The sequence below is a fragment of the Molossus molossus genome, unplaced genomic scaffold, assembly GCF_014108415.1.
Source record: "Molossus molossus isolate mMolMol1 unplaced genomic scaffold, mMolMol1.p scaffold_m16_p_6, whole genome shotgun sequence".
Taxonomy (NCBI): Eukaryota; Metazoa; Chordata; class Mammalia; order Chiroptera; family Molossidae; genus Molossus; species Molossus molossus.
The window spans coordinates 112,457,795-112,477,019 of NW_023425399.1; positions in this window are offsets into that span (position 1 = coordinate 112,457,795).

Genomic DNA, 19,225 nt, shown 5'->3' on the forward strand with positions numbered 1-19,225 from the left:
AGACATTGTTAGCATTCAGAGAAATGTATAGACAGAAATGCCTTTTAAATTATAGAATTAAAAGGAACATTAGTGAACTAAACTTTGTCTTCAAGAAAAGAAATAACAAGAGATAAAAGAGTGACGTGGAAGGTAAACAGGGACACTGATGTCATTGTGCGACACTGTCCTCTGCACTGAGAACCTAGCACTGAACAAATGGACCAGTGCAGTTCCCTTTCTAGTGGGCCGTAAGAGCTTGCACTTACTATGGCAAAGGTATACTCCGGCAGTGTGTTCTAAGTGCTTTACATACATTAAGTTGTATAGAGAGAGAGGAAAAACAAGAGACAAGAGACAGATTCAAAGAAGTCCCAAAGGTGGACTTCTGAAATAGCCCTAGACCCGTGAAAGAGGATGAAGACATGAGAAAACGTCTGAAACATCCAGAAATCGGGACACCTGCTGAGAGGCAGGTGGAATCTTCCCTCACACGTGGAGAAGTGGGAGCCAATTTAATATTGAACCAGTTCAAATAACACAGCTCCCACACCTGTCCCATCCTCTCTGCGTGCCAATCTCGAAGGGACAAGCCCCGTCTAGCTAGCTGGGGAAGGCAAACAGAGAGAAGGTAAGTCAAGACCCCCGGTCCCATTGCAAGTGTCCAGCCTAAAACAGACTCTGTGAGGGGAAAGGGAAAAATGTTCAATGGTAAATCTAGTTCAGGATTTTGGTTAATACTAGGAAAGGCTATGCCAATTTTTAGATTATGTTGGTAACTTCAAGTTAGTTAGAATTATCTATTATTCATGCAGGCTTGTTAGAATTTTCATACAAGGTCAGAGGACAAACATCCCACTCTGAAAAATGTTCAGTGAATGATCAGAGGACATACAGTTATACTTTATGTCGGCATTATCGCTTATTTAGTATATTAATTGCATTAAAAATACTAGAACCAAAAGAGGACATAAATATGGATAACAGAGGTTAAAAAGATAAATAACATTATCACAGCATATATCAAAAATTAAACAAAATCAAGGAATTCTAAAAATATAACTTAACCAAGATTGATCCAAGAGCTAGAAAGACTGAAATATTTGGATAGCCATTAAAGAAGTTGAATCAGAAATTTGAAATTGTCTCATAAGAAAATGTGCTTATCCAGCTTTTATGAACTAAAAATCTGTAACAAACTCTTCCAGTGAATAGAAAAATAGGGCACACATACTAATGCTAGTATACTCAGTAGCAAAACCAGAGGAAGCATGTGCAAGAAGGGAGTTATAGAGGTCAATTCATTCATGAACAAAAATGGAAAACAATCCAAATGGAATAGTATCAAACCAGATACAGCAATGCACCCCAAACAACAAAACTGTGTGTTGTTTTTGGTATTTTTTTGTTTTTGTTTTTTTTCCAGAAAAACAAGCATGGTTTAACATTAGGGGAAAAAATTGACCTAAATCTTCCATAGCAACAGATAAGACATGAAAACTATGTAATCATTCAAACAAGTGTGATAAAATAATTTCGTACATATTGACTGTCCGTCAACATAGTAGACTAGGAAGAGAGGACTCTTCTCCATCACGGTGTGTCCAGCAGGTTGATTCCCAGCAGCCCTGGAATTAGCCTGAGCTGCTTGGCTCAAGCTCCTGCATTTCGCGAAGCCCTGGTCCCAGTACCTGAAACATGCTGGCTAATAATGTTGCCTTTGTAACCACGGACCCCAGGAGTCTGGGGGCTTTTATTAGCTCGTCACCTAGTTTACTGGTGACAATGAGGTTGATGGTTTGCATCTGATCTTAAGGAGATCCCCAGAGAGCTCTGCTCCTGAGGCTGATTTTTTTTTTTTAGCAGGAATATGCCTATGTCACCAGCAAACTATTGAAAACCCAGTGAGAGTCCTGGACTCCGTAGTTCCAAGATGTTCTCTGCACACAGAGGTGGTTTCTGATACAAAAGAGACAGTACTTGCCGCTGAGACCTGTATCGAATGTGCAGACCGGAGCTCGTACCAGGCCCCCAGACCCCTCGCTGCAAGAAAGCCTTTGACAGCCATTCAAACCCTACTTCCGTGCTACACGGTTTCCTTTTTCTCTATCAAATTATAGGTGTGTCTTGCTCTTTGCAGTCCTAGCAGTCTTCCTTAGCAATCAAACCCTGTTTCCGTGCAGTGGGCCTTACAGGTGAGATTGCTTGGAGACTTCTGACTCATGCTTTAACAGAAACATGACTTATTAGTAGTAGTTGTAATTAAATTAGATCTATTAAAATGCAAAACTTCCACTCATCAGAACATCACCCCAATATTGAAAAGACAAGTTATATATAAGGATAAAATATTTGCAACATGTAGAACTGAGGAAAAATTACTGTTACATATAATGCCCTATAAATCACATAGAAGTAATATACTAGAAATGTAGAAAATATCTATGTATAGCCATTTTACAGTAGATTGACATTATGAGTAATGTGAATATCTGGCTAATGAATTCTTCAGCCCTATTTATGATCAGAAAAAGACCTATTGGAACCAAAGTAAGACATAATGACATAATTTAACACATGTCCAATTGGTAAACATTAATACATGTAGTAGCATGAATGAATCCCACTATTTTACAGGACCACCAACAATGTTTGACAGTCCGAGTTGCTCTGCATCTGCCAGTCAGGCATACAGAAAAAGGATGATTCCGATACAGGGGATGAAAATGAACTCTTGGTGCAGAGGTGGGTGCCAAGCAATACCTGATTTGAAATAGCTAGGCTTTGAGATCAGTTACTGATTAGTCTGACGTTGCAACGTAGAAATGATAGAACCTGACAGGCGCTAGCAAAATTGGAAGACAGGTGCAGACTGAGGGCAGGCTGGCTAAGCCAGTTTCTAGTTGCTACTTTCTGTGTTAGCAACAGTGACAGTTCTGAGTCTCCTCAGGTAAACATCATCATCTCTGGCTGGCAAACGGAACCTGGGCCCTGTAACTGATGGGTCGCCTAGGCCTGTGAGACCCTCTGGCACTAGGAGAGTAATGTCAGTAGGCAAGTGGATGGTGGTGGGCAGGGGCCAGGGAGGGACCTGCTCAGTGAGGAAACAGAGGCATTTTGCAGACTGCCCCAGCATTTCCTATACCCCTTGTGAAAATAGCTCCTGCGAATCCGAGATCAAGTAACAGTGGCCCTGGTTTTGTTTAGGGTGATGTTTGCACTCGTCCTGCATACTCCTTTGGCTGCTGTCTTTGTGGGGATAGTTCAAGGAGAAGCCCTTGCTGGTGGAATGGACTAAGACAGGGGACATTCCCACTAGAGTAGGAATGGCTCCCCCACTCTCCCTGCCCACCAGTCACATGCCAGGCTCTGCTGAGGCTGCAGAGACTCGGCTGCCACATGCCAACGACACAGGTCTCTGCGGAGTGCCCGCCCCCGGTTATAAGAGCCGACGCACCATCGTGGACACCTGTGTGAGCTTGCTCTTAGCACCTCGAAGGATGTAAAAGAGGCGGTTTGGGATGATTTATCCCCACTCCTCCGGAGACTTCAAGATCACACAAAGGTGAGGGTTTTACAAAAGAAAGGAAATCGGACAAGAAAAGGGCAAGAATTCAGAACCCTGCGCTGTGGGAGTCTTTAGATGGTTAATTTAAAAGGGCACGAAAAGGAGGGAATTGGCCGCTTGCCCACCAGAACCTTGAACTGTCGCAGGCAGTGAAGCGGGGGTATCGCTCTGCCCTCCTCACACCCCCCTGGATGACCAGGAGCCAAGCAGATGCGCTTGTCTCGCCCCTGGTCAGAGGGGATTCGGGTGGAGAAAGGCTGTCGGGAGCCCCCAGCATTGAGTTCCAAGGTCCCTGCTTCTGATACGAAGGCACGATGCCAGTTTTCTATTCCTGTAGCTTAAAACCACAGACCCCTGTTGTTTCACATCCTCGGAATCCGCCGCGCCCGTGGGACAGCCAGGGCCTCCCACGAGCACGCGGGTGGAGTGCGCGCGGATGCTGTCAGCCCGGCGCAGGCGTGCGGCCCGGGCCTGCTCAGCAACCCCGAGGGGTGATGGAGCTAATTTAGGGGAACCAGGGGATGCAGCTCTAGAAGGAATAAAGATCGACGTCTCCTTAAGAGTTGAAATGTATTATTTCGAAAAGTATACCGCGGGGAGGTCCCCTTCACCCGAATGTGGAATGTGTGTGGCCATAACGACTGGCTAAAAATTCCTTGTTCCACCCGGGACCATGAGAAAAATAACTTGTAGGTCTGCCCTGAATCCCGTACTCACCGGACACGAGGAATGGGGGCTGCTGGAGGGGCCGACGCCTACTGAAATTGTTCATCTGAAACACCACCCTACGCCCAGGGCAGCCGAGATCGCGGCCCTAGTCTGGACACGTTAGGGGCAGGGGTATTAGGGCCTGGGCGCTCCGCTGACCGGATGCTGCGGTGAGGAGGGCGGATGGATGGCCGAGGATGACCGTGGCCGGAGGGAGTCCACCCCGCAGCCACCCCGGTGCTTGTCCGACCTGCAGCTGCCGCGGATTACTGCAGCTTGCTGGAGGAGCCCGGTTTTCCACAGCTGGCCTAGCCATGCCTTTTCCCCAAGGTCAGATGCTAGGGAGAGTCAACAACAGCGTGTGCTCATGTGGAATGGTTGCCAATACCCATCTGCCTCAAGGATATTTGAACTCCCGAGTGTGTGGTCACAACTGACTGAGGCAGGTCCCGTGTGGTACAACTATACAGTGTTTCAGTGCCCTATCGCGCCGATAGGAGTTTTCTTAAACTAAGAATCAAGCTCTAAGCAACTTTTTACTATGATCATAAATCATGTGACTGATTGAGATGGTAAATGAACCCTGAAAAACATCCAGGTCCTTGCAGAGACTATAAAATTTGGGAGGATTACATGGGCTGGAGTGTCCCGTGATATGCTACAGACCACTTGGAATAAAGTCTTCTTGTTCCCCGCCCCACAGACTGAACAAGAGACCTGATGTCTAATAGGGCTATTTGGCTTTTGGAGAAATCATGCCCTTGTTTAAGGATACTGTTTGGCCCAATCCATTTAAACAACCTGGGAAAGGTCGTGTGTGATTGGAAGCCTAACCAACGAGCATCTCGAAGCTGCGGAGGCTGTAACCCAACCGCTCCCCTTTGCACTCCACGCTGTGGTTACGGACTGAACTGAGTCCCCTCAGACTCCTTTGTTGAAGACCCAAGTCCTAATGTGGTGATATTTGGAGGTAGGGTCTTTGAGCAGCCTTAGTCATTTACATCAAGCACCCTAAAAGCATCATTTTCTAGGGGTGTTATAATGCTCAAAGGGTTGGGAAATACTAGGATACATAATAATGACAAATAACATATCAAACAATTTTGTTGAGGTAAAAAACAATAGAAGAGTTTTCTTTAATATCAGGAACTAGATAGATTTATTATCATGATACCTATTAAATGTTGCACTGAGAGTTCCGACTTGTATAATAAAACAAAGAGGAATAAAGGATAGCTGGAGAATGGGCAGAAAATGAAACTGTCATGAATTACAGGTAAGTCTCTCTATATTGAAAATTTTAAAACTGTCATGCAAATTATTAACACTAACAGAGGTTTACCAAAGTGGGTAAGAAGAAAGTCATTATGAATTAATTGAATTTCTTTAAAATAGCAATAAAGAGAAAACATACATTTAAGAACTTATCATTAAGTAGATCTTCGCCTTGTAATAAACTAAGGGTGTGTGAAAGCCACATGGGTTATATATGTTATTTAAATAAACTAAAAAAAAAAAAAAAAGAACAGCAAAGAAGTGGAGAGGAAAACATATTAGTGGATAGAAAACATCACACAGGTATCTGTTATCTCCTAGCTTATCTATAGACTCAATGACATATTATTGAAAATCTTAGGAAGTTTTTCCAAGGACTTTGACATGCTGATTTAAAATTTTGTATAGAAGAGCCAACATCCAAGTACATTCAAGACGTTCATACAGAAAAGCAATAAGGTGAGAGAACGTATTCTGCTACATATGAACACTTAAAGCCATAAAAATGAGGACGATGCGGGATTGGCAGAGGGACAGACACGCTGACCAATGGAATAGAAGGGCCAGCTGAGAAACAGACTCATGCATGAAACCTACTGTGTCAGAGCTCACACTGGAGTGAAGAACGTATTGCAATGAGACAACATCCATGAAGAACAATGGATTTGGACCCAAATCTTACACCATTGACAAAAATAAGTTTCAGTGAGAAGGAAGACAAATGAACAAGCAAAATATTGAACACTTTAGAAGAATACTTAAGAATAGCTTTGGTACTTTGGTGCAGAACAGAATTGCTTCAACAGAAACATTGCCAGTCAAAAGGAAAAGACGGATACACTTGTTGAAACACACCACAGAGAAAATGATGTGAAAAGACAAGCAACAGAGCTGGAACTGTTATGTACAACATACATAAATAAAAAAGGGTTAGTTAATTAAAAATAATCAATAAGAAAAAAATACAAAGCACATAATGGTAAGCAAAATATATGAACAAGCATTTTGCAGAAGAGGATATATTCAACAATAAACAGAGATGCTCCACTCCATTAAAATGTGTTAGATTCAGAATGAGACTTCATTGACATACCAATTGACTTTGGTTTTGTATGAGATTGTGGAACATTGGGAATCCTTGCATTCTTGATGTGAGTAAAATTTATGTTTATGAGTACAGTCCACCTAAGTTTTTCTTAGATTTGTTTTTAAATTGCTTTTCTTTATTGATTTTAGAGAGAGAGGAATGGACAGGGAGAAAGAGATAGAAATATCAATGAGAGAGAACATCAATTGGCTGCCTCCCGCATGCCCCCCACTGGGGATCGGGCCACAACCTGGGCATGTGCCCTGATGGGGAATCAAACCGGTGACCTCCTGGTGCATGGGTCGATGCTCAACCACTGAGCCACACTGGCTGGGCATTAGATGTTTTAATACTTAATATAAAATGTAAGATCTCATCCAAATAAACTCCTTGATTATGCATTTTACACAAGATTCAAGGGTGTTTTATGGCAGGTCAGATCCTCTTACCCATTACAAAGATAAACATACAAAAATGTTAATGCTCTATTTTCTTTTTCATAAAAATATCTGTATTTACTTTTAAGTGTCTCTAGGGTTGAGAGGTGCTAACCCAATCATGGAAGTCAAGTAATATTCCTGTTAATTAGGTTATTCACTTCTAGAGCCTTAGACCAGGAGAATATCAAGAAACTTAGATTCTTGTCTGTGACCCTGAAGAAACACTCTGAACCTTATTTTTAGTTCTTATGCCAATTATTTTCATAATTTTAAGAGAGGAGTGACTCACGTGAGAAATCTGTCTGTTTATTGCAGCCGGCAGGATAAGCAGCTGGTTAGATCAGTGAAAGCTGTTGCCCTGGCTGGTTTGGCTCAGCGGTTAGAGCGACGGCCTGCGGTCCAGAGAGACCCGGGTTCGGTTCCCGCCAAGGGCACGTACCTCGGTTGCAGTTTGTCCCCGGCCCCTGTTGGGGTCATGTAGGTGGCAACCAATCAATGTCTCTCTCACATCGATGTTTCTCTCTCTCTCTTGCCCTCTCTCTCTCCCTCTCGCTCTATCTGAAGACGAATACAGAAGTGTCCTCGGGTGAGGAAAAAGAAAAGAAAAGTGAGACTGTAAATATCTTCTCCCCTGAACTTTAAAGACCTTGAAACATGAATGCAATCTTGTGTTTATTCATACTTTCCAAAGCAGGCGTATCTTTCTGATTTTAATGATAGCAGATTGACGTTGGGCGTCACATACCTTCATCTGACTGATGTCACACATAGGAGGTCATTCCCCCGAGTCAGAAAATGTCTTTTAAATGACGCATTTAATACTTACTGGATTCTGTATCATTCATCAATATGATAAATGTGTCAACGACACCAACAGAACTGAGTAATACATCCAGCAGGATTATGTTCTGACCTCTCGACCTTCTTTGGTGGATTTAAATGAATATTTCTCATTTTGTGTATCATGGACTCAGGACTTTAGGAGATTTAATGTATTTTAATGAACCATAATCATTATCCCATTTTTGGATGCTCACATGGTCACCATCAAACCTTGACACTTTCATATATGTGTCCTTTAGCTCTGGTTTCACTAACCCTTGAAGGAGCATTTTGGATGTCACAGAGGTTGGCCCCTGATAAGGAAGCTCTGTGTCCTCTTCTGGGTCCCTTTCTAGCTGTCCTCCCCAAATCCCAGCTCCTTCTCACGGACTTGCTTTTAGAAACTACTATCTCCTCAGTCTGGTCCCCGCTGAGATTCCATGTCTCCCGACCACTTGAGTGGACAGAAGGGAAAGCAATTCTAGTAATAACTACATAGCTCTGTAAATATAGACTCGTTCTATAATCTACACATTAATGTTAGTTCAGGTACATACCATTTGTCAAATTCATTCGGAGGGAAGTTTTTCAGACAGACAGTTGTTTCTAAGACTGAAATTTCTGAACCCTGTTTCCCCTTTAATGAAAGTTAAGAAAATTTTATGAATCGTTGTAGTCTAAGCTTTTTTTGAAGTAAACACATTTTTCTTATAAAACTATGATTACATCTCATGTCAAAGGAGCATAGTTTATAGTTTTCCATATTTAAGTTTTAGAATCTACTAAATATTTTCTATTTTTCTTTCAAATAAAAGTAATTTTTTTAGTCCTCTGACTTTAGTATGCTGAGATCATGCTGAGGAACTTTCTCCATTTTGGTGTATGTTCAGGTATTCAGATGTTCAAGTTCAGAGAGTGGAAGAGTTGATTTCAGAAAAACCCTGCTTCAGGGAAGGAATCTTGAACCTCTTTCATGTGGGCCTGAGTTTATTGGAGTTCAGGCTTTTATGTGAGCACCCTGTGTATTTTAAGTATTTCTAGTATTTCTAGGGTAGACCCCGCAAAGGGCTCATGAAATAATCATCACACCTTGAGGTCTTACTCCTGTAAGTGGGCGTTTGGCATTTCTTGAGGGCTTCTCATGGGAATGTCTCCTGGCTCTCTTTCTCTTGTACTCTCACCATGAGCAATGTGATTTCATCAATTCAGGGCTGAGGTTCTTCAGTTTCCACTGAACTGTTTCTGATATCATGGTTCGTAGAACCATAGATGGTTTGGGGGAGGAAGGAAATTTCCCCTTCCTTTCTAGGTTCTTCTGGCTGGTCAATAATTAAATCAACATGAGATCAGAAGAGAAAATAACCAAATTTCATTATTAAATACATACGGGAACCCACACACATGAGAGTCAGAGACAAAGTTCTAATGAGGAATATACGGCCTTCTGCGCTCAGGAGGAGGTAAGGCGTCTTGGGGCTTCAGATGGGGAGGAGAGTCACTCACAGGCCGGTAAGAGCAGATGTTCAATAATTAGATGTTTGTCTTGCCCTATAGATAGATCATAAAAAGCTATTTCTGGAAATCTCTCTTATTATGAGTAAGGCCCCCAATTTAAGTTTTTTAAGGGAGAGGTAAAAGTTTCTCTTGAGCCCACTGGGTCTCAAATGTCTTCAGCTCAAATAACCCACAAAGTAGCAGATCTTGGGGAGGCTTGCTCTGAACCCCTTCCATGGAAGAATGTAATTTTGAGTCCTTCCAGGTATAAGTTTACATACCAGGGACCATGACATGAATGGAACAGGGCCAGACCCTCTTCCCCATCCATGGTCTATGAACCTACCATGCAGTGATCCAGCGTAGGCACAAAAGGAAGACATCCAAATTATGAGAAGTATATGGAGATGTAGGAGCTGGGGACAGGTTATGCAGAGTCTAAACAGACTGAGTTTATGATCCCTATGTGGATTCACAAGTCCTTTTGAACTAAAAACAGCTCAAAAATGGAGCCAAATCCCAACGAGTCCGCTCCAGTGAGATGGGTCTGAAATGAAGACTCTAGTGACAGACCTCTTAAGTGTTCTGTGTTTGTCCTGGAAGATAAGACCACAGACTCACAATTTAAAATGTGTTGTCTAAGAAATACATGCAGTGGATTCCGAAATGGCGGCGGAGAGAATGGAAGCTACGCAGACCATCTCCCAGGACCAAACTGGAATTACAACTAAAATAAAGACAAATCATTGGGAAAAACCAACAGAAAAGAAGCTAGAGAGGACTCCTTTAATCACAGTCAGAAAGAGGACACAAAATCGGGCTGGTAGGAACTGCGAAGGTGAGAGAGGGCGGGCTGGGAGCCCACGGATAGCAGCTGTTTTAGCTGTGAGCAGTGACCTTGGGGTTAAAATGCCAAGCGGCTCCACAGCGCAGAGGGCCGGGACAGAGCACTAAATTAGCTACAGCCACTCACCTTGGGCTCCAGCAGAGGGAGGGCAAACCAGACTGGAAATATGTGGAAAGACTTGGGAGGTTGGAGAGCTGGGACAGCAGTGGGAGTTTTTTGCTGAATCACTGCTTCACAGGACAGTAGCCATGTTACTCAAAGAGCCCCTTCCCAGAGCCCCGTGGAGAGGCAACAGCCCCTCCCTCAGGAATTTAACACCACCCAGCCAGGCCAGAGAAATGCAAATTGAGGCTCATTAACAGCCAGCAAGCATCTGCCCCACTCACTGGAAATCCTCTTACCCTGAACACCTGAGGGCTTTTTTCATTCAGCTGAGGGCTACAACCCAAGGCTCATCAAGTAACTGAGACTAATAGCCTCCAAGCAAAAAACTAGAGGATAACTGAACCTTTCTTGGGCTTGCAACAAAACAATTAAAATACCTAGGAATAATCTTAACCAAAGAAGTAAAGCACCTATTTGCAGAAAACTACTGTATATTGAAAAAAGAAATAGAGAAAGATATTTAAAAAAGTGGAAGCATATACCTTGTTCATGGATTTGGAAGAATTAACATCATTAAAATGTCCATAATATCTAAAGCAATTTATAGATTCAGTGCAATTCCCATTAAAATACCAACATCATATTTCACAGAACTAGAACAAATACTTCAAAAGTTCATATGGAACCAAAAAAAGACCCCAAATAGCCACAGAAATTTAAAAAATAAAAATAAAAAGTAGGGAGATCACAATACCAGATATCAGGAAATACTACAAAGCCACTGTAATCAGAACAGCCTGGTACTGGCACAAGAACAGGCATATAGATCAATGGAACAGAAGAGAACCCAGAAATTGACCCAAGACATTATGCTCAATTAATATGTGACAAAAGAGGCAAGAGCATACAATGGAGTAAAGACAGCCTCTTTAATAAATGGTGTTGGGAGAATTGGACAGCTACATGCAAAAAAATTGAAACTAGACCACCAACTTACACCATACACAAGAATAAGCTCAAAATAGATACAAGACTTAAATGTGGCATGTGAATCCATAAAACCTTAGAAGAAAATGTAGACAAAGTTTCAGACATCATACACAGCAGAATTTTCACTGATATAATGCCTAAGGCAAAAGAAACAAAGGAAATAATTAAGACATGGGATTTCATCAAACTAAAAATCTTCTGCACAGCAAAAGAAAAAAGCATTAAAGTGGAAAGGGAACCCACTATATGAGAGAGCATAATTGCCAATGATACATCAGATAAGGGGTTAATTTCCAAAATACATAGAGTGCTCATACAACTCAACAAAAGGAAGACAAAGAACCCAATTAAAAAATGGGCAGAAGACCTAAATAGATGCCTCTCCAAACAGGGCATACAAATGACCAAAAGATATGTAAAAAAAATGCTCAACATCAATAATCGTCAGAGAGATGCAAATTAAAACAACAATGAGGTATCACCTCACACCTGTCAGAATGGCCGCCATCAACAAATCATCAAACAACAAGTTCTGGTGAGGGTGTGGTGAAAAGGGGACTCTAGTGCACTGCTGGTGGGAATGCAGACTGGTGCAACCACTATGGAAAACACTATGGTGTTTCCTCAAAAAATTAAAAATTGAACTGCCATTTGACCCAGTGATCCCACTTCTAGGAATATGTCCTTAGAGCCTGAAACACCAATCAGAAAGAATATATGTACCCCCATGTTCGTAGCAGCACTATTTACAATAGCTAAGATCTGGAAACAGCCCAAGTGTCCATCAGTAGATGAATGGATAAAAAAGCAGTGGTACATTTACACAATGGAGTACTATGCAGCTGTAAGAAAGAAAAATCTCATATCCTTTGAGATGACATGGAGGGACCTGGAGAGTGTTATGCTAAGCAAAATAATCCGATCAGCGACTGAAAAATACCACATGATCTCACTTAATTGTGGAATATAATGAACAAAAAAAAAGCTGATCAACGAAACAGACCCAGAGACATAGAAAGGACTATAGTTCAGACTGACAAACCTCAGAGAAGGGGGGTGTGGGAGAGAGGTGAGATAAACCCCAGAACTTACACGCATGTATGTCTAACCAATGGACATAGACAACAATGCTGGGGGGGGGGGTGAGATAGGGAGGAGGGTGTCTGTGAGGGAAAAGGAGAAACATCTGTAACAAAAATAAATTAATAATAATAAAAAAAGAAACATATGAAAAAAATAATAAAGGAGTCCTGGCTGGTTTCGCTCAGCGGTTAGAGCATCGGCCTGCCATCCAGAGAGACCTGGGTTCGGTTCCCGCTAAGGGCATGTACCTTGGTTGCAGTTTGTCCCCGGCCCTGGTTGGGTCTTGTGGGAGGCAGCCACTCGATGTGTCCCTTTCACATCGATGTTTCTCTCTCTGTCTCTTCCTCTCTTCTCTTCCCACTCTATCTGAACAAAATATGGAAAAATGTCCTCAGGTTAGGATAAAATAATAATAATAATAAATGAAGGAGAGGGGAGGAGTATGCATCACCTATTGGTTCCTTAATGCATCGCGATGACAAACCTGGGTAGGCCCCCTTGGGAATGACAGCACCTGTGTGGTTAAGGGCGGGGCAGGCAGGGTCGGGCAGGTAGGTATTGTGATGCTGACCATGGGAGAGGAAGGCGGGACCTGGAGTCCTGCGCTAGGAAACCTCAAGATCTTTGAAAGGCACTGAAAAGAGATTTCATTGCGGTCATAATGCGTTTCTAATAACATTTCAAGGATCTGTCCTTTGTTAACTTTATCTTGCTTAAACTACTGTCTGCCTGGGGCTGAGTTTTTCCTAACTGGGCTTTGCCAGATGCACTCTGACACTCTTGAAGCAAAGTAAGAGTGCGTCTGTCAAAGGGGTGCTGCACCCAAGCACACCGCGCACACTGCTGTGTAACTCACTCATACCAACTTCAACTGATAGGAATTGATAGCCTTCATAGACAAGTAAGCTGAGATTTAGAAAACAGACATCCAGCAACTTGCCTAGAACGAGAACGTACCTAAGAGGCCAACCTCCTCTCAAAGTTCAATTACTGAAAAGGAAATTGACTCTTGATTGCATGGGTTCACTCCTTCCATTTGGTGATGGTATTTTCCTAAGAGCTCAGATGGTTTCTGTTGGCCTGGAAGGATGTTTAGGTTTGAATGTTTTTTAGTTAGGAGCATGGCGCCCTCTGCCGGAACCCTATGTTTCAGCACCAAAGAGCTAGGTAGGTCTGAGCAGCTGGGGAATTTGACCCGCCTCCTGCCCGCCTTTCCCAGGAGAGGTTACAGATACACATGCAAATAGAGAAATAAAGTCCGTGCAATTTTTTTTTATAATAAAGATTTAGTATGCACAAAGCCCTTTGAGACACAATTTTGAAAGCGCAGAAAGCTTCTAGAATATCTCTGCAAAGAAACCCATACTACAAAGAAGCTTTAAAAGTGAGACAGAAAGCATTTCACAGCGGTTGCTATAGCAGCGAAAGGAAACCTGTCCCCTGGGAGCAACAGAACAGTCACCGCCCCAGGTTTCAGGGCACACTGAGAGGCCCAGGGTGACCGGAGGTACCCAGGTCTGACAGGACAAATGCCAGCAAAGGGTCTGGACGTGTGTTCATTACACGAGGCTGCTGCAGCACCTGAGCAGAGCTGAGCGCAAGGAGCATGCACCGATGTGTGTGCTCTGGTCAAGTCCAGGCTGCATTTGAAGCCTGCATGATGCGGACTGTCTTGAATGCCACCGGATGACAAGAGCAAGAGGGTACTCTCATCACTTGGCTAGGGACAGCTATTATACATCACGTATATTTAAACCACAAATGGGAATCCGTGAATGTCAAGGGTTTTATGTGTCATGATTTGAAGTCTATGATTTAAAGCAATGCCACCTAAGTCAATATTCTGAACACGAGCGACCCCATTCATTTCTTCTCAGGTTTTCATAAACGCCAACATTTCCCGACGTGTTTTCCAAGCTAGAGATCACAGCCGCTTACGTGCCTTTCCTGGGAGAAACACCAGGCCATTTCAGTGACCATTCTGTAGACATTTTCTATCTGCTTTCCACAACTTGGCAGGACGAAGGCTCAGTGTGCGAAAGGTTCAAGTAGTTACTCTATCTCCTTCCTCCCCAGCCTGCTGACATTTTCGAGATTTGAGTTTGTATGGATATTACTTCTGTTGGGATTTGGTTTCTTAGACCACGTGACTCTTTCACGATGACATGTGACCATCCTTCCCAAGTATCTCAAAACCACGCGTCAGCATCTCCCTCTCGGATGTTTATAAAGGACTTCTTTATTTAGAAACACTTCTGACACCTTACATTGTTGACATGCATTTTTATTATAAAAGTTTATTTTTATTATAACACTATATTTTTATTTTAGCAACCTATTTAGAGGAACATTTGCTTGCATATATGATTTTATATCTGAAATTCTTTTCTTAAATACTTAAAAACACGCTCTTCTTCGTTTTTCTTGTGTTCAGTTTTGTGAGGTCTGATGTCTTTCTGATCCTTGTTTATTTGTAGGTGGTCTGCTCTAACAGATTTTATACATTTAGAATCTATGTTATAGATGAACACTATAACATGATCTCTCTTCATGTAAAGATTATAGTAGATGGACAGTGTAATATAGCTCTGTGTCATATGGAGAAATCATAACAGAGGAACAATGTAAATTCTATTATAATTTATATATTGTGTATTATATAATGAGATTATAAGATAATCTATACATGTGATTATATAGATCTTTGATGTGAAATTGCACTGTCATGTCCAGGTATACATTTTTGTTTGTTTGTTTGCTGTCCGGCATGAAGGAAGATCATGTAAGGAAACGGGTGCACACGGACCCCGCACAGGTTCCCTAAACTTCCACTCTTCCCACGGGTGTCCGGATCCGGCTGCAGCTGCCATGCAAATCCGGAGCTTTGCAACTGGAAGCTCTTTTTTTATTTTTTTTGATGAGATGTGAGATTCAGTGTAAACCCACCAGTTAGAAACACCTACTATTGTAAGATCTGTGTTGCTCACAATAGTTCTAACTGAACATTTTCACCCTTTAAGTACTCCTTGTGTCTTTCTACTTATGTACGTATTTATTCAAGTATAGTTGGCACACAATACTATATCAGTTTCAGGTGTACAATAGTGATTCAACATTTAGATACCTTATGATTATATAATTACCACACTCAATCTGGTAATTATCTGTCACTGTGCAAATTTATCACAACATTATTGACTGTATATCCTTTGACCATTTCTTCTGAGGATTTTACTCCATCCTTAGAACCTTACATTAGAGCGGCATCATGTGGTAGTGTGCGGTAATGCAGGCCAGCTTGCCAGCAACGTAACCTGCTTAATTACTTTTCTCATGAGGTCCACTCTTCCGTGACCAGAAACACTTTTTCTAACAGTCCTTTTTTTTTTTTCCTTAAATTTTTTTTCTTTATTGATTTTAGAGAGAGAGGAAAGGAGGGAGAGGGACACAGAGAGAGAAACATGGATGAGAGAGAACATCGATTGGCCGCCTCCTGCACGCCCCCCACGGGGGATCGGGCCCACAACCTGGGCATGTGCCCTGCCTGGGGATCGAACCAGGGACCTCTTGGCGCAGGGGTCGACGCTCAACCACTGAGCCACACCAGCCGGGCCCTAACAGTCCTTTTATGCCCAATACTATACCCTTTGATACCGAAAAAATATTTCATCACTATAACAGAGTTAAACTGGATAAGAACTTTCGAGACACGTGTTTTTGAAATAAGTATTTGTCGTCTGCGCAGATCCCACAAAAGAGGGCCTAGGCACCCACCAAGGCGGTCCCTGCATCCCCCCTGCTCAGACCCACTTGCTCTCACGTCGAGATTTTCGCTGCAAGCGGCGCTTCTCCAGGATTCTCGCCGGTTCCGCGATCCCCGAGGACGCCCCGCTCGGATCTGGTCCCCGCGCCCTGGCGCACACCGAGGGTGAAGCCCGCTTTGGCGAACATTCTGGGCGGAACCAGCGATACGCACCTTCCTGGGCAGGCAGGCACCGCTGAGCCAGGGATGGTTCTCCTTCCTCACCACCGAACCCCACGCCGCTGCTGCTAAAGGGGGGTGACGCCCCGAGCCCTCCCGGGACAGCGGGGACCTGGGGCTCCGGGGAAGCAGAAGCGAAGAGGCGCGGAGCGCGGCGCGTGGGTCAGGACCGAGCTGCGACCCCGGGACAGGGTCGTGGATGATGCACTGTCTCCGCGGTGCCCCCGGCGGGCGTGCTCCATGTTTGGCCATCTGGGGGGATGAGAAAGGACCCCCGGCCGCCAAGAGCGATGACCCCATAGACCTACGAAGAAGGTGTAACCGTGTTTATTACTCCCATGACGAGGGAGGATTTCTGGCGAGACGCTGGCTCACACGCAAATCCGAAAGTGGCTCAGGAGCAGGGAGCCGGGCTGAGGGCCTGTTGTGCTTAGTGCCGCCGCGCAGGCTCCCGCGGGTGCTCTGAGGTCCCCCTGGTGCCAGAGGAAGGGGCCCTGGGCGTCCTGTCTGCCTTCCCGGGTGAGGGGCGCGGCGGAGAGGCAGGGGTGAGGCTGTGACAGCCTGGCCGCGGTCGCATCAGAAAGCAGCGTCCGGCTGTGTCCGGCTGTGTGCAGGCGGCCTCGAGGTGCCGGGCGCGGGTCCAGGCCAGAGTGCCCCGAGCTCTCTGCTGCGGGAAGGCCTGGCTCCCGTTCCGGAAAAAAATGCAACATCTGTGCAGCTCAGTACAGTAAAGTGCACGGAAATGAGGCGTGCCTGCCTTCGTCATCTGGGGCTGCTCCAACAAAGGACCACGGAAGGTCTTAGAAGGACAGCATGGATCCCCCCGTCCCGGAGGCTGGACGTGCATGTCAAGCTGTCTGCAGAGCAGGGTCCCCCGAGGCCCCGAGGCAGGGCTGTTTCTGTGCTCCTGTCCCAGCGCCACTGGTTGCCGGCGGGCCTGGCATCCTTGGCGTTCAGGTGCGTCACACAGACCCTGCCTGTGTCCTCACAGGGCATCCTCCCATTCTTACGAGGTCACCAGTCACTGGGATGAAAGGCCCACCCTACCCGAACAAGCCACCTCACCGGTATTTCCAGAAAAGGTCACCTTCTCGGCTGCCAGGGCTTAAAACTGGAGCGTGTCACCTGGAGACGATTCAACCACCGTAGACCGCTCTGTCCCTTGTCCCTCTCGGGCAGAAGGGGTTTGTACCTCCCTGAGATGGACATACGGCGGAATTAACTCTTGATGGCTAACGTGTCGTCTGTACGTTGAAGGCGTCTGTCCCTGACCACTGCTGCTGGTGGCTGGCGCTGGGCGGAGCTGGAGGCGTGCTGTCCACCCACCCCCTTCGCTTGTGCCCCTGAGCTCCTCAGGGAGGGTTAGGTCACAGGAACAAAAGCGCTTTGGGGACTGTAGGCTGCCTTCCCCTCCGAATTCGCAGGGTGTGAGGACAGTGCTGCACCATCTTCGACCTGTTTAAAGGGAGGCCGCGTGGGACCGAGGGCACTGACAGCTGGTTTGTGACAGCCCCGTCTTTATTTCGGGAATGCCTGGACCTGTGGCTTTGACGCCTGACCCAAGTAAGGGGAATGGGATTTACAATGTGTCGATTCTGAACCTCAGGACTGGTTTTGTTTTCTTATCATTTTCAACTGGTGTGATGGGTCAAGCAACCTGGCCTGAGCCGGTGATCAGACGTACATTAAAAATCGCTCTCGGAACTCCTGCCTTGAGCTGCGGGGAAGCCGGATGCACTGCACACACTTGGGTGGTTTAATCACACAGCGCTCCAGTGTGTGCACACAGCGCTCCAGTGTGCGTGCAAACAGGCCCCCGGGGTGAGGACCTGGCTGCCTCCCAAAGCCCAGTGGTTGCCTTTACTCCATTCTCATTCTAGAGGATCACATCCTGCACCTTTAATAAGAGCCTTGCATGAGTGACTCGGCGGAGCCTTGTCCTGTCGGACATCTGGACTTCTGAGATCTCTGCAGACTCGAGACTGCATGAACACGACTTCTGAGCCCTGCAGGAACTCTCTTCATTTCAGGAAGCGATTCCCTGCCCTGCTGCTGCTGCTGCTGCTGCTGAAAAAAGCTCAGATCTATCCAGTCGTGAAGACTATTTTTTTCACGGAAAAAGATGTTGGGGAGGAGTTAGTTTCTTGAAATTTTTAACTTACGAGAGCCAGAAATTTTGATTTTGGAATTTGATTCCTTCGGATTTTGAAGTCTTTGGACTTGAAAATGTTTAGTACTGGCATTACATTTTTTTTTACTGGGAGTTTTATTAATGGGAAACTATACTCAACATAAGGAACCTTCCTATGGTGTTGGAATTTTATTACCAGGGTAACTTATTGTTGTCATTTTATCTCACTGAAGGGCTTCTGCTGTGCTCTGTGAATTACTTGATTGGACACACTTTGGATGGCAGACAGAACAGGGGTCGTTTTCAGTCTTGGTGGCAGACTGGTTTAGGAGTTCATATATTCTTCTGACTAATTTCAGATCACAACATCAACACTGACAATAACTGGACAGTTGAGGAGAATACTTCGATATTCTTCTCGTGAGAATCGGGAGGTTAGGTTCCCCGCTCTGGAACCTGGACCTTTTGGGGGACTAGCTTGTAAAGACTGGAATGCAGAGAAAGGGGGGTGCCTTTATTCCCGGACTAGGTCAGGACAACCGCACGGCTGTGTCCGGCGCTCCCGGGCACTTGTCTGGGCCCCTGGCGGGCTAGGGAGGCCCCACCGCTCCAAGGTCTCCAGGCTGGGAAGAAGCTCGGGCCACAGGGAGTGACGATGCACACTGCGCCGGCCAGTGACACCAGCTGAGGCCCGACCAACAGCTCTAGCCACGT